Here is a 13,457-nt window from a genome sequence, read left to right as displayed (position 1 = left end):
TGCTTTAAATGACTTTTTTTTATTGTTCCTTTGCTATCACAAAAGCTCTCAACGTGCAGCTGTGATGTAATCTGATCACCAGTCTAGCTAATCTTAAAAATGTAGTAATTAAATAATAGATATTTATTTGAGGATTTATTAGGATTGGCTTTATGGTAATTTTTAGAAGTTTTGACTGGATCTCATAAGCATATAATGCTTATCTGAATGAAGTTGTGAATTATTTTTGTCTGTAAAGAACCATGCATTGAGGGGAAAGGTTTTTTTTAAAAAAAAAGGTGTGGGGGAGGTTAATTTTGACCTTCTATAAATAAGTTATGTTCATGCAACCTTCTTACCAGACAGGAGCTCAGAGAAAGTCCAGTGGGTATGGAGTCTGCTCTCATGACACACTATTTGTGTGCATCTCCAGCCATGTACAGGACTCAACTTCTGCCTAACCCAGGGCTAGCCCTACCTTTAGGTAAAGTGAAGCAACTGCCTCAGGTAGCATATGCTGAGATATGGCAGCTCTCAGTTCTGTTGGAGAAATGTTGGCATACCTTGTCCATCACGAGCAACTACCCTGCTGACCTCCCTCAGGGACAGGACTGTAACTTGTTGCTAGTCGTGAAATAGGTTTCAGCATCCAGTCCTGCTATATGTGAATGTGTGTGCTTGGTCAAAACAAAAAAATTCCTTCCAGTAGCACCTTAAAGACCAACTAAGTCAGTTCTTGGTATGAGCTTTCGTGTGCATGCACACTTCTTCAGATACACTGTATCTGAAGAAGTGTGCATGCACACGAAAGCTCATACCAAGAACTGACTTAGTTGGTCTTTAAGGTGCTACTGGAAGGAATTTTTTTGTTTTGACTATGGCAGACCAACACGGCTACCTATCTGTAACTGTGTGTGCTTGGGTGTACCATTTTATCCTTTGTCTCAGGCAACCTGGCTTCTAGCATCTCTGAGGGTGAAGGGGGGGAGCAGAGGGGGCTTTGTCCATCCCTTACCCTGCTGCTGACCTTGCAACAGCCGTTTCCTGGAAGGGGGTCTTTTGAGAAACTATTAGCTGCCATGCATGTTACTTTGCAAGCTCTGTTGCAAGAGGGCTCTGTGGCAGATGCAGTGGGAGGCTATGCCAGCCACCTCAAATTCACCCTCAGAGCAATTTTGTAGTTGCAAATGAACAAAAGAGAAGGGGCACAGAGGTCCCTGATTTCCATCATCAAAGCCCTGCACTGACTCTAGGTAGTTACAGATAGGAAGCCGTGTTGGTCTGCCATAGTCAAAACAAAAAAAATTTCTTCCAGTAGCACCTTAAAGACCAACTAAGTTAGTTCTTGGTATGAGCTTTCGTGTGCATGCACACTTCTTCAGATACACTGACTCTAGGTAGGGCAGGGATAAACTCCCTTTCTGAAACCCTGAAGAGCTGATGCAAGTTAATGTAGACAAGATTGAGTTAGAAGGACCAATGATGGCTGCCTTTGATGTCCATGTTGCCACCACTTTCCCCATAAGTATCTTTTGAAATCATGGCCTCCAAAACCAAAAGGGAAGGAAGGACAATTGATTTAATTGTATACAGCACCATTCATTAATATGGCGCTTTATTCAGTGGCCTGTGCAACACAGACAGATTCCAGCCTCAAGGATCATACAGCTTGATTGGGGGCGAGTGGGCAGGATATGTGGTGTGAACTGCATGAGCACAATTAGTGTATGCAATAACGTGCTTACTGGCTATAGCGCCTTCTCTGCATTTGAAGGAAAATCTCCATTGGAACCAATGGCATTTCCCCATGGCTTCTCTTGGAGAGCCAGTGTGGTGTAGTGGTTAAGAGCGGTAGACTCGTAATCTGGGGAACCAGGTTTGCGTCTCCGCTCCTCCACATGAAGCTGCTGGGTGACCTTGGGCTAGTCACACTTCTTTGAAGTCTCAGCCCCACTCACCTCACAGAGTGTTTGTTGTGGGGGAGGAAGGGAAAGGAGAATGTTAGACGCTTTGAGACTCCTTCGGGTAGTGATAAAGCGGGATATCAAATCCAAACTCCTCCTCCTCATCTTTGCATAACCCAAATAAAGCACATGCTAATTACATTTACACCATTAGTGTAACATCTAATTTGACCATCGAGAGCTACAAGTGGAAGGCAACATCTGTCTTGACCGAGGGCTCATCCGCACTGAATCAGAACAAATGTCAAGCAGGTTTTCTGTAGAGTTTTCCCAGGGAAAGTGATGGGACAAACAGAAGGCCACTCTTACTCATGCCTAGAATATCACAGGGCAAGCAGGAATGTGGACAAAGCCAAAGACCCACAGTGATTCTGTGGGTCAGTGTGCTCTGTGCAATAGGGTCTATGGCAGTTTCAGTGGGAGGGGAGACATGCCGGAAAACACACTGAAGCATCCAGGGAAGCTCCACTCACACCGAGTGCCTCCACCAGATTTTGGCCTGTGTACCCCATACCATGGGATGCAGGTGGTGCTGTGGGTTAAACCACAGAGCCTAGGATTTGCCGATCAGAAGGTTGGCGGTTCGAATCCCCGCGATGGGGTGAGTTCCCGTTGCTCGGTCCCTGCTCCTGCCAACCTAGCAGTTCAAAAGCACGTCAAAGTGCAAGTAGATAAATAGGTACCGCTCCGGCGGGAAGGTAAACGGCATTTCCGTGTGCTGCTCTGGTTCGCCAGAAGCAGCTTAGTCATGCTGGCCACATGACCCAGAAGCTGTCTGCAGACAAATGCCGGCTCCCTTGGCCAATAAAGCTGGATGAGCACCACAACCCCAGAGTCGGTCACGACTGGACCTAATGGTCAGGGGTCCCTTTACCCTTTACCTTTATCCCATACCATACCATCTCTGTCTGGTTTGTACCAATGATCTTCACTTATGCCATTTTAGATCTTTCTTCACATCTACTCTTGCTCATAGTACCATGCCACTGATATGAGCCTCTGTTCATGCTGTTAAATGTGTGGTTTATTATCAACAAAAACACCAACATTTTCTTATCCATTCATCCAGCTACATGGGGCACAACTCATTCATGCTAAAATCCCAGTGCAGAGAAATCCCGTGGCCATAGCCACTCAGAGAAATTAGTACATAAGCAGGGAGGACCATATGACTTATCGGCGGTAATAAGCATGTGTGCAGAGGGTCAGAAATGCGCTGTCACATCTTTGCAAATTCCTTTTGGGAAGTTGCAGGGCCCTACCAGTTCATTCATTACTTCCTCCGTGTGGCAACGGCAGTGGAATAACTCTTGGAGTGGGGCTGGGGATCATATGACACAAGAAAAAACATGTTTTCATCACAATCCAACACGAAGTTAAGTGTGCTTTACCTGTTCATTTATTTCAACTTAAGCGCATTTACCGTATTTTTTACTCTAAAAGACTCACTTTTCCCTCCTAAAAAGTAAGGGGAAATGTGTGTGCGTCTTATGGAGTGAATGCAGGCTGTGCAGCTATCCCAGAAGCCAGAACAGCAAGAGGGATTGCTGCTTTCACTGCGCAGCGATCCCTCTTGCTGTTCTGGCTTCTGAGATTCAGAATATTTTTTTCTTGTTTTTCCTCCTCCAAAAACTAGGTGTGTCTTGTGGTCTGATGCATCTTATAGAGCGAAAAATACAGTAAACGCTGAGCTGGTGGTGCGTATTATGCACACATGTAAGGTAAACATGTCAGGGAGGGGGCTGCAGCCCAGGGTTAGCCAGTGTGCTGCCCTCCAGAGGTTTTGGGCTGCAACTCCCATCAAAAGGAATCTGTATGTGCAGTGGTCAGGGAAAATGGAAGTTGCAGTTCAGACCACCACATTGGCTGCTCTAGTTCTAGCCTAACCTTTCGCCAGGCATGCTAGTTTTGAATATGGAGAAACTGTTCTTTGTTGTTTTATTTACAGGAAGGAATATCCATCTATTTTTTGCATCTGGAAGAGACCGTCATAATTTTTCTAACATGATTATTGCGCCTTTTTGTGGACCATGAATGCCATATATGACTACTTTCAGACAAAATATCTAAATATTCTGTCATGAAGTGAAGACTGCACCATCTAAAACATACTCATCTAAGTTGGCCATTGATTGACTTGTGTAATTGTCTGGTTTGTTGCAATGTATGTCCATCATACCATTTGACCTGTCAGCTATCATACGTCTTTCGATCAAGAGCACATGGTAGTTTATGTGCATTCAATCCTTACCTAGAGTGGGTTGTTTTGTTATCATAATTAGGTTCTTCAAGGAAGGCAGCTGACATTCTCCTTGGTGAATATTTAGAGTAGAGTCCTACATTTTGTTACAATTCACTTGCTTCTTTCTTATTTTTGCAAAGATTCACGGTGAAAATAATAAGCCAAATAGATGGAATTCGTCATGTAAGGTTGCAGGTGATTATTTCAGGGTTCTGCTTGGTCACTTAATATAACTGCAAAAGAGTAAGACTCATGTAAGCTACATAATGAGAGCTTCTCTGTCTTCATTTGGACAGAGCATCCCATGATGCGTGTGGTTTGCAGAAATCAAATTATTTATATATTCCATGAAGATGACTCTCAACCTTTCAGCGTAAGGCAGGCATAGGCAAACTCGGCCCTCCAGATGTTTTGGGACTACAACGCCCATCATCCCTAGCTAACAGGACCAGTAGTCAGGGATGATGGGAATTGTAGTCCCAAAACATCTGGAGGGCCCAGCTTGCCTATGCCTGGTGTAAGGGCTATACTTTTATTTTTCCACACTATACTTCCCACTTTTGCAGGATCAAACAACGCAAAAAGTTTCATCTGGTCACATTTGCAACTGTTTGATAGAGGAGCCCTAATGTGAAAGTCTGGATGTCTTTAGCAGCTCCAAACTATCTCAACCCCTCCCCCCTTGGGCAAATATATCCCTTAAACAGCTTCACTTTTTCTTTCTTGCATTCAGAAATGCAAAAAAAATAGAACACTGAAGTTACTTTAGGATGCAGCTGCAGAATGATGTATATTTTGTCATTATATTATTATTTTCCCATTATTAGGACAGTAAAGTAGTTCAGATACATAAGACTATAGGAACACTTGCATAGGATGATTAAGTGAACAAAAGCAAATTATTTATTATAAAAATCACCCAAAACCTTGTACAATATTGCTACTGAAACTAATATCACCATTTTGATCTGTTGGTGCAGACATAATGCTAAACCATAACTGTGCAATGCTTGGAGTTGTGAGCCTCTTCCTTCCTGGCTTTTTCTCCTCTGACACAAGCCAGAGGAGGACAGGAGAAGCTTTCATATTTGGATTTAAGCTAACCAGATTTGCATGTTACATTCGAAGTATGGGAACTTTGGTTAGTTTAAACTCTGGTTAGTAAACAAGGCAGGATTATAAGCAAGTTGATATTGGCTACTTTGAACTAACCATACTTCAGACTTCACGTTTGGGAACTCTGGTTAGTTTAAAAGCAAACGTATCTGATTTCCTCCTCTGGTGGAGCCTGGGGCTTGCCATAACTCAGGTATGAAACACGAAATTATGGTTCTAGCATTCTATCCAAACCAGGCCATGATATGGAATGTCATATTTATGGGTTTGCTTTTCTGCTTCTTTTGCAGTGTTGAAATATAGGTTGACAAAATGTTTACATTTAGCGTGTTGAAAATTGTTAGTCACTATCCAAAGCGCTAAGCATTAAGTATTATTATTACTTTCACAGATTTTGTTGTATTCTATGGAATCCAATTTTTCATATAAAAATGGAGTTTGGGGGCCACCTCTTTGAAAAGGTAACATTTCTTCTGTAGTTAAATGTACCGTAGCCTTAAGTGCAGTTAGCTTTACAGACAAATGTATTTTAAATTTGCAAGCAGTAGGCATTATCTTGCATTCTTCCATGTGCCTTTCTTCCTGTAGTTTGCAGTGCAAATTCATAAACTTCACACCAGGAGTCCTGCTGGGTTGGTTGATAGTTTAGGTGCTTCGACAGTCGCATGTGCATAAAATATGTAAAGGATTAGGAATATTCATTGAAGCTCTCAATCGGCAGGGCCATGGAGGACCAACAAAAAATGTGAATTCCAATTTCTTGTTTGGTAACTCGTTCACATTTGAATGCCTACACTGCAATCTTTGTGGGTTGATTCTTATGTTAACTAAACAGCATAGCTGACCCTCTGCTCTCTACATCACTGTAGTAACATAGACATTAGGGCAGGCATAGGCAAACTCGGCCCTCCAGATGTTTTGGGACTACAACTCCCATCATCCCTAGCTAATAGGACCAGTGGTCAGGGATGATGGGAGTTGCAGTCCCAAAAACATCTGGAGGGCTGAGTTTGCCTATGCCTGCATTAGGGAAACCACATGGGTGGGACATTTGGCATGGCTACATTCCACACCATTGCCACTAAGCCAAGGGGAAGAGCAGTGATGTGCAAGAAATATCATTATATCACACACCCCTCCCATTGCATGCTTTACTGGAGGGGAGGAGGAAATAGACGTGTAAAATAGATAATCATACAGCTTGGGTAACATAGGAATCTGCACACGCTATGCTTTCTTCTCAAGTGTCTTGACTGCTGTCTGTTTGTGAAGACTCTGTTTAATTGCTTTGGGATTCCTTTGATACTGGAAACCACAATTTTGATTTATTCCCCCCGCCCCCCGGAAGGCCATTATTTATGCAAGTGTTTACAGGCAATGCAACAATGCAAGAAATGCTCTTGTTAAATAACTAGCATCTTCATAAACAAAAGGCATACTGCATCACTACAACATCTCAGTGAAAGCTGACTTTTGTAATAATGTGAAGACATCTGCAGGAATTTCCATCTCTTGCCATAATTCCTCTGCAGCTCACAGAAAATAATAGCTTGACACACAAATCCTTTAAACCCTGTGCTTTCCATGTGAAGGACTGTTGCTCCACACTTAGCAAAGTTAGATTATTTCTAGGTGTTACAAAGTTGGTATTTATTTCTTTATTTCATGAAATTTATACACAGCTTGTTGTGGGATGGGGAACATATCTCAACATGCATTATTTGCAATACTTCCCATTTGTTTTGCTCTTCCTCCCCCACCCACAGTTCTGAAATTGTGCCTGGCAGGTATACAACAAATAAAAAGTGTTTTGTTTACTTTTGTTTAGGACTGGCACTCACTGATGGGACGGTGCTGTGGCATGCTACATAAACTGTATGAGTCATACGGTCATACAGCACCAGTACTGAATCCCATTGATAAAGTTTATTTCTTGGGGTAGGTTGTAAGGACATGGGTGGGAACAGAATATATGGGTGGGGTATAAATTATATATATATATATATATATATATATGCAGGTTTTGGTGTCCTCGGGTGTCTTCCCGTGTAAAAGTTGGGGTGTCTAGGCGACGTTTCGACGAGGTCTCACTCGTCATCTTCAGGCTGGTGCTTTCGGCTTCTTGTTACTGGAACAGAGCGGGATCTCAATGTTTGAGTTCCTATAAATACTGTAGAGGGGGTGTGGTGTCTAGCCTCCAATGTTCTGGGCAGAGAGGAAGTTCCCAGGCTAGTGTGCCTTTTCTTCTTTTGTTCCTTAATTACTTGAGAGATACCTTGAGTGATTTCTTGAGTGATATCCTGAGTACCACTTAGGTGGGTCATTAGGTGTGGATTAGTTGCTAAAGTCTTTGTGTCTTGACCTCTTGAACTTTGTGAAGAGTTTTCCTGAGAAGATGGCTGTATTGCACTTAGTTGTGCTTTGGCTTGGCTTCGTGTATAGGGGCGAGCTGTGGTTTTGTGGCTTGTGTCAGCCAGATCTGTGTAGGGATTGCAGGGGGGTGCAGCATCCGGAGGTGCCACCATGGATTGGCTACTGGATGGTGTCAGTAATTCATCTGTGGAGAGGGTCTGGGTTTGGGTCTGGTGTGGTTGATTGGTGTTGGCGTTCTGTGTGCCTCTGGATCTGGTGTCAGTTTTTGTGGAGAGGGCTAATTTCCAGATGTCTGGCAAGCGGGATGTGTCGTCACGCTTGTTCATGTTGTGAGGGTGTTTCTCTATCTCGATGGCTTCCATGATTATTCTCTTGTGGTGATGTTCCGTGTTAAAGAGCAATTTGGAATCTGCAAAATTAATTTCGTGTCCTGTTTCTTTCATGTGTTGGAAAAGAGAGGAAGTTTTTTCTTCTTTTTTGACGGCATTCTTGTGTTCTGCGATACGTGCATTTATTCGTCTGTTTGTTTGTCCAATGTACGTGGCTGGGCAGACTTTGCAGGGTATTTCATAGATCCCTTGGTTTTCCAACTGGATTTTATCCTTGGGGTTTCTGAGGATATTGGCTATTTTTTGGTTGGTGCAAAAGGCTGTTTTGATATTGTGTTTATGGAGGATTTTGCTAATTTTATCTGTAGTGCCCTTGATATAAGGAAGGAGGGCCATGCCATTGTTTTCTTCTGTGTCTTGGTTTTTGGGGGGTGTTTCCTTTTGTATTAGCTTCGTAATCCTGTTTTGCTGGTATCCATTGGCAATTAACACATTTGAGAGATTCTGTAACTCAGTTGTCAAGTGGTCTTTGTCAGCCAGGCGTTTGGTTCTGGAGATGAGAGTCTTGGCTACGGAGTTTATTTGTGCAGGGTGGTGGTGTGATTGTGCATGTAAGTAGCGGTTGGTGTGTGTTTTTTTCTGGTAGATAGTGTGTCCTAGGGAGCCATCAGGTTTTTTGTAGATTAGGACGTCAAGGAAGGGAAGTTGGTTGTTGGCTTCTATTTCCATAGTGAATTGTGACACATCCCGCTTGCCAGACATCTGGAAATTAGCCCTCTCCACAAAAACTGACACCAGATCCAGAGGCACACAGAACGCCAACACCAATCAACCACACCAGACCCAAACCCAGACCCTCTCCACAGATGAATTACTGACACCATCCAGTAGCCAATCCATGGTGGCACCTCCGGATGCTGCACCCCCCTGCAATCCCTACACAGATCTGGCTGACACAAGCCACAAAACCACAGCTCGCCCCTATACACGAAGCCAAGCCAAAGCACAACTAAGTGCAATACAGCCATCTTCTCAGGAAAACTCTTCACAAAGTTCAAGAGGTCAAGACACAAAGACTTTAGCAACTAATCCACACCTAATGACCCACCTAAGTGGTACTCAGGATATCACTCAAGAAATCACTCAAGGTATCTCTCAAGTAATTAAGGAACAAAAGAAGAAAAGGCACACTAGCCTGGGAACTTCCTCTCTGCCCAGAACATTGGAGGCTAGACACCACACCCCCTCTACAGTATTTATAGGAACTCAAACATTGAGATCCCGCTCTGTTCCAGTAACAAGAAGCCGAAAGCACCAGCCTGAAGATGACGAGTGAGACCTCGTCGAAACGTCGCCTAGACACCCCAACTTTTACACGGGAAGACACCCGAGGACACCAAAACCTGCATTCCTGTACCCGTGAAAATCTACGAAAGCATATATATATATATATATATATATATATATACACACACACATATATACATACACACACACACACACACACACACACATACACACACCCCACCCATCTGGCTGCGTCTTCCCAGCCACTCTGGGCAGCTCCCAACCGAATATTAAAAACACAATATAGCATTAAACATTAAAAGCCTTCAGATGTCTTCCAAAAGTAAGATAGTTGCTATTGCCTTGATGTCTGCTGAAGGGAGGGCATTCCACAGGGCGGGTGCCACTACCGAGAAGGCCCTCTGCCTGGTTCCCTGTAATCTCACTTCTCTTAGTGAGGGAACCGCTAGAAGGCCCTTGGCGCTGGACCTCAGTGTCCGGGCTGAACGATGGGGGTGGAGACGCTCCCTCAGTTGTTGATGTTGTTAGATAAAGGCTCTGTGTATATAGAAAAGGAGAACTTCACAAGGGTTAGGGTGTCCTAAACTCTACATGGATGGTACATGAAGATCATGTAATTCATTTCAGATCCACACACAGAAAAGGGACAGCAGTACTGAAGTCTCAGGCCAAGCCTCCTAAGAACATCCAGAGACTTTGTCTGGGTGGTTCCTAGGGTGGGGCCTTGTCTATGGTGTGACCAACACACAATTCAGTTCACTATTCTGGTGAGCATGTGAGGAGGAAGATGCCCTCAGAGCCCTCATGATGGGTGCAAAAAGAGGTCATGATAAGCAGGGAAACAGAGTTATATGAGGGGTGGTGAAGAATGGGAACAGAATACAAGATAAAAAGGCCCAGTGACTGTGCATGTATTTTTTTATTTTACTAACTACACATATATCTTGCCTTTCCCCACAAGGAGCTTAAGGCAGCAGCATACATGGTTCTCCCCTTTTCTCCATTTTATCCTCCTAACAAGCCTGTGAGACAGATTAGGCTGAGAGATATCTCTGGCCCGAAGTTACCCAGTGAGCTCATGGCCAAGCAGGGGTGTAAACTAGGGATGTGGGAGGGATTTGTTGGGCCCTCTCTCCTCTCCCCACGTGCTCCCTAATTATATTCTGGGTTCCCCTTTCCTCAATCTTCCAAAACAGATTTAAGGGGGGATGCAGGTAGAGGAAGTTCTATTGTGCAGCCTAAAGTGTTTGTGCTACTGGGACCATTTAGTTGTATGGTATGCCATTATATCTCAAGCGTCAAAGGCCAGGGCAAATAGGTGTCTCTTCATTTTGCCTAAAACAGGCATCTCCAACCTTTGGCCCTCCAGATGTTTTGGACTACAATTCCCATCATCCCTGACCACTGGTCCTGTTAGCTAGGAATCATGGGAGTTGTAGGCCAAAACATCTGGAGGGCCGCAGGTTGGGGATGCCCGGCCTAAAACATATCTACGAAACACATTTTGCAGATAAAAGCACTGAAAAGTGTATTTTGCATCAAAAAGTGCATATTTTATTTGTATGCTGACTTCTCATACATTCTTTCAAAAAAATCTGCAAAAATGTGATGGTACTGAACACCAGAAATACTGAAGGGGGGCAGAATTAGGCTGCTCAGCCCATTTCTAATCTGAACCCAGGTCTCCCTGGTCCTAGTCAAACACTTTCACTGCTATTACAAATTTCTCAAGGTCCACAGTGGCTTCAGTAACCAAACAATGATCTATGAAAGTCATGAATTACATTGCAGATCCAAAAAGAGCTGAAAATAGTAAGAACTATACTAAAAAGGAAGAGTTTTGATGTTTCCACCTTGTAGGTTACACTGGCATCCAATAAGTTTTGTAATCAAGATTAGAATTGTTCTGAAAATATGTCATGTAAGAATGGTTTATTCATACCTAGATGCTACAATTGGCTTATGAAATTGGTTTTTCATTCAGTAGGAAAGAGGCTGATTTTAGCATTCAGTGTGCTTGTTTTGAATGTCTTCAACATTTTCACTTGCTTTCACAATATTTCAGTTAGCTGCAAGATAGGCTCCATGACTTTGTTGCTAAGAATAAAAAACACAGTTTTGAAGTCCTCCATAGTATTGAAATTATTTCTGTGCTGTTAGTTGAATTATATCACCATTTTCAAATCATGCTTTCAGTGTGTTTAAAGCTCATCTTAACATCCCTTCCTATCGACACTGCATAAGAAATGTTTTCCAGAGGAAGACAAGAGTAACTGAAAAAAAAATGAAAGACATATGTTAATTGAACTTTTGTGAGTTGTTGGGGTGAGGATATAAAGGAAGTAAGAGGGACACAGGACAGGTAACTCTCTGGGGAAGGTATAACATGTGGGAAGAGGTGGTATTCTGACCATTCATTTGAAAAAGAAACAGACATAAGCAGTCAATTGTTGTACTCTAATTCCCATCAACTCCAGCCAGCACAGACATTGGTCAGGGATGATGGGAGCTGTAATCCAACAACATCTTTAAGGCTACAAATTCCCCACCCCTGCAATAGATGAACTTTTTACTAGGCTGGTAAATTACCTTTGAAATATCACACAGAACAGTAACAAGAGTCAGCCAAATTTTAATGGATTGGAAATAACCCCTGTATGTATTGTAGCTTTCTCTTTCCTGGGGAAAGGAAGGAGCAAAAATACTTATCCAGATCCTAAAAGAAACCATTGACTGTTAAGGTATTGGTATTTGATGAGATATCTCAAGGTGATGAGAGAAGGCAGCAGCTGCCCTTCTGAAAACATTTCCTGCTGCTCCAAACATGGCACCAGAAGCATAGCATTGCTTCATGAATTTCAACAATGTAATGAGCAAATAGAGTAGTGTAATAAATTTAAAATTTAAAGCCAGCAGATGAATTTGATTTCTTTCTTTTTTTTTAAGAACCTCAGTCCCCTAACCTAGCAAGAAGGAGCCAATGGAGCTAAGATGGAAAATAGGCAAGTTTCCAGACACCAGGCTGAAGGCCCTAAGACGCTCCAAGCATAGACCTTGAATGGGAGAAAGGTGCAAGGATCCTTTTCCCAATCTCTACACCTGCAATCGAACTTTCCCCTCCGCCATGTTGTCCCCAGATCTGCTCCAGAGGGTTGGGGTAACTCCTAGAACAGATATAGAGTGTGTACATGGGGAGCAGAGAGGGAGAAGGTTGTACAGGCAGAAATACTTGCACTGATAGAATAAGTGACTTGGAGGTATATTGGACTCCACCCTTCGATTCATTATGTGTGTGTACATACAACTAGTTATTTGACAGGGCTCAGTGAAGCTGGCTTAAGTAATTGGTTTCTGGTCTGCATGGAAATGTTGTCACAGAAATGGCCACTGTAAACCTGTGATTTGTGGTGAAGCTACATGCCTTTACATGAAGACACTTGTAAAAGGTTTGCGATGGAGGCAGAGCCACACTTTTCAAACTGTTGCTTTATCCAATAGCTTCACATGAATTTTCAGCTGTGCCTCAGAAGTGAATTCTGAACGCAGCTGCGCCTGTGAAACATTTGTTCCCTCTTTCCGTCATGGCAAGGAGGTGACTAATGTGGAGAGATCACAGATTCAGAGGGCAATTTTGAACCTGAGGCATTTGTGCAGTGCAAAACAGCTGGGTGATGGAGGACAGTTAATGCCCTTTCTTTGCTGTAAAGGGTTGATTGGGCTAATGAGGACCTCTGCCTTGGGGGCTTAATAAGCCTAGTTTATAATGTGGTGTTAAAAAAGACTAGACAAATTCATAGAGGATATGCCTTCCAATAGCTACTTAGCCATGATAGCAAAGTGTAAGTCAGAGTTAGAGAACCTGAGGTCCTCTAAATGTTGGGCTACAGCTCCTATCATTTCTGACCGTTGACTGTTCTGGATGGGACTGTTGGGAAGGCCACAAATCTTTGCTGTAACTCCAGTAGAACAAACAGCTCTCTGAATACCAGCTGTTTGGGACAAACTTCAGTTTCTTCTGGGGGCATCTCGCGGGCATTTTCTCCAGCAGAGCTCTTCTTCTGTTCTTAACCTTTAAGCAGTCATGGCTGGGGATAGGAGCAAATTTGGTTTGGATAGAAAGGTGCCACGCTTTTTAGCGGCGCCAAG

At 43.1% G+C, this 13,457-nt stretch overlaps 1 protein-coding gene across 11 annotated transcripts in view; it reads left to right on the top strand.

The window, feature by feature from the left end:
• The window catches only part of DLGAP2 (DLG associated protein 2), a 395,404-nt gene that overhangs the window by 292,354 nt on the left and 89,593 nt on the right, over positions 1-13,457 (top strand). For 3 of the 11 annotated variants that reach the window (XM_083730090.1, XM_083730089.1, XM_083730091.1), the window contains one exon: positions 5,693-5,762. The exons of 7 other annotated variants lie outside the window; for them this stretch is intronic. The gene's annotated coding sequence lies outside the window, so the exon portion shown is untranslated. Of the gene's footprint in view, positions 1-5,692; positions 5,763-12,257; positions 12,381-13,457 lie in introns of all 11 variants that reach the window. One more of the 11 variants, XM_083730084.1, reaches the window with a different exon arrangement.

This window comes from Podarcis gaigeae (assembly GCF_964106915.1).
Source record: "Podarcis gaigeae genome assembly, chromosome: 3".
NCBI lineage: Eukaryota > Metazoa > Chordata > Lepidosauria > Squamata > Lacertidae > Podarcis > Podarcis gaigeae.
The sequence above is the reverse complement of the archived record's forward strand: the minus strand, read 5'-3'. Positions and strand labels throughout refer to the sequence as shown.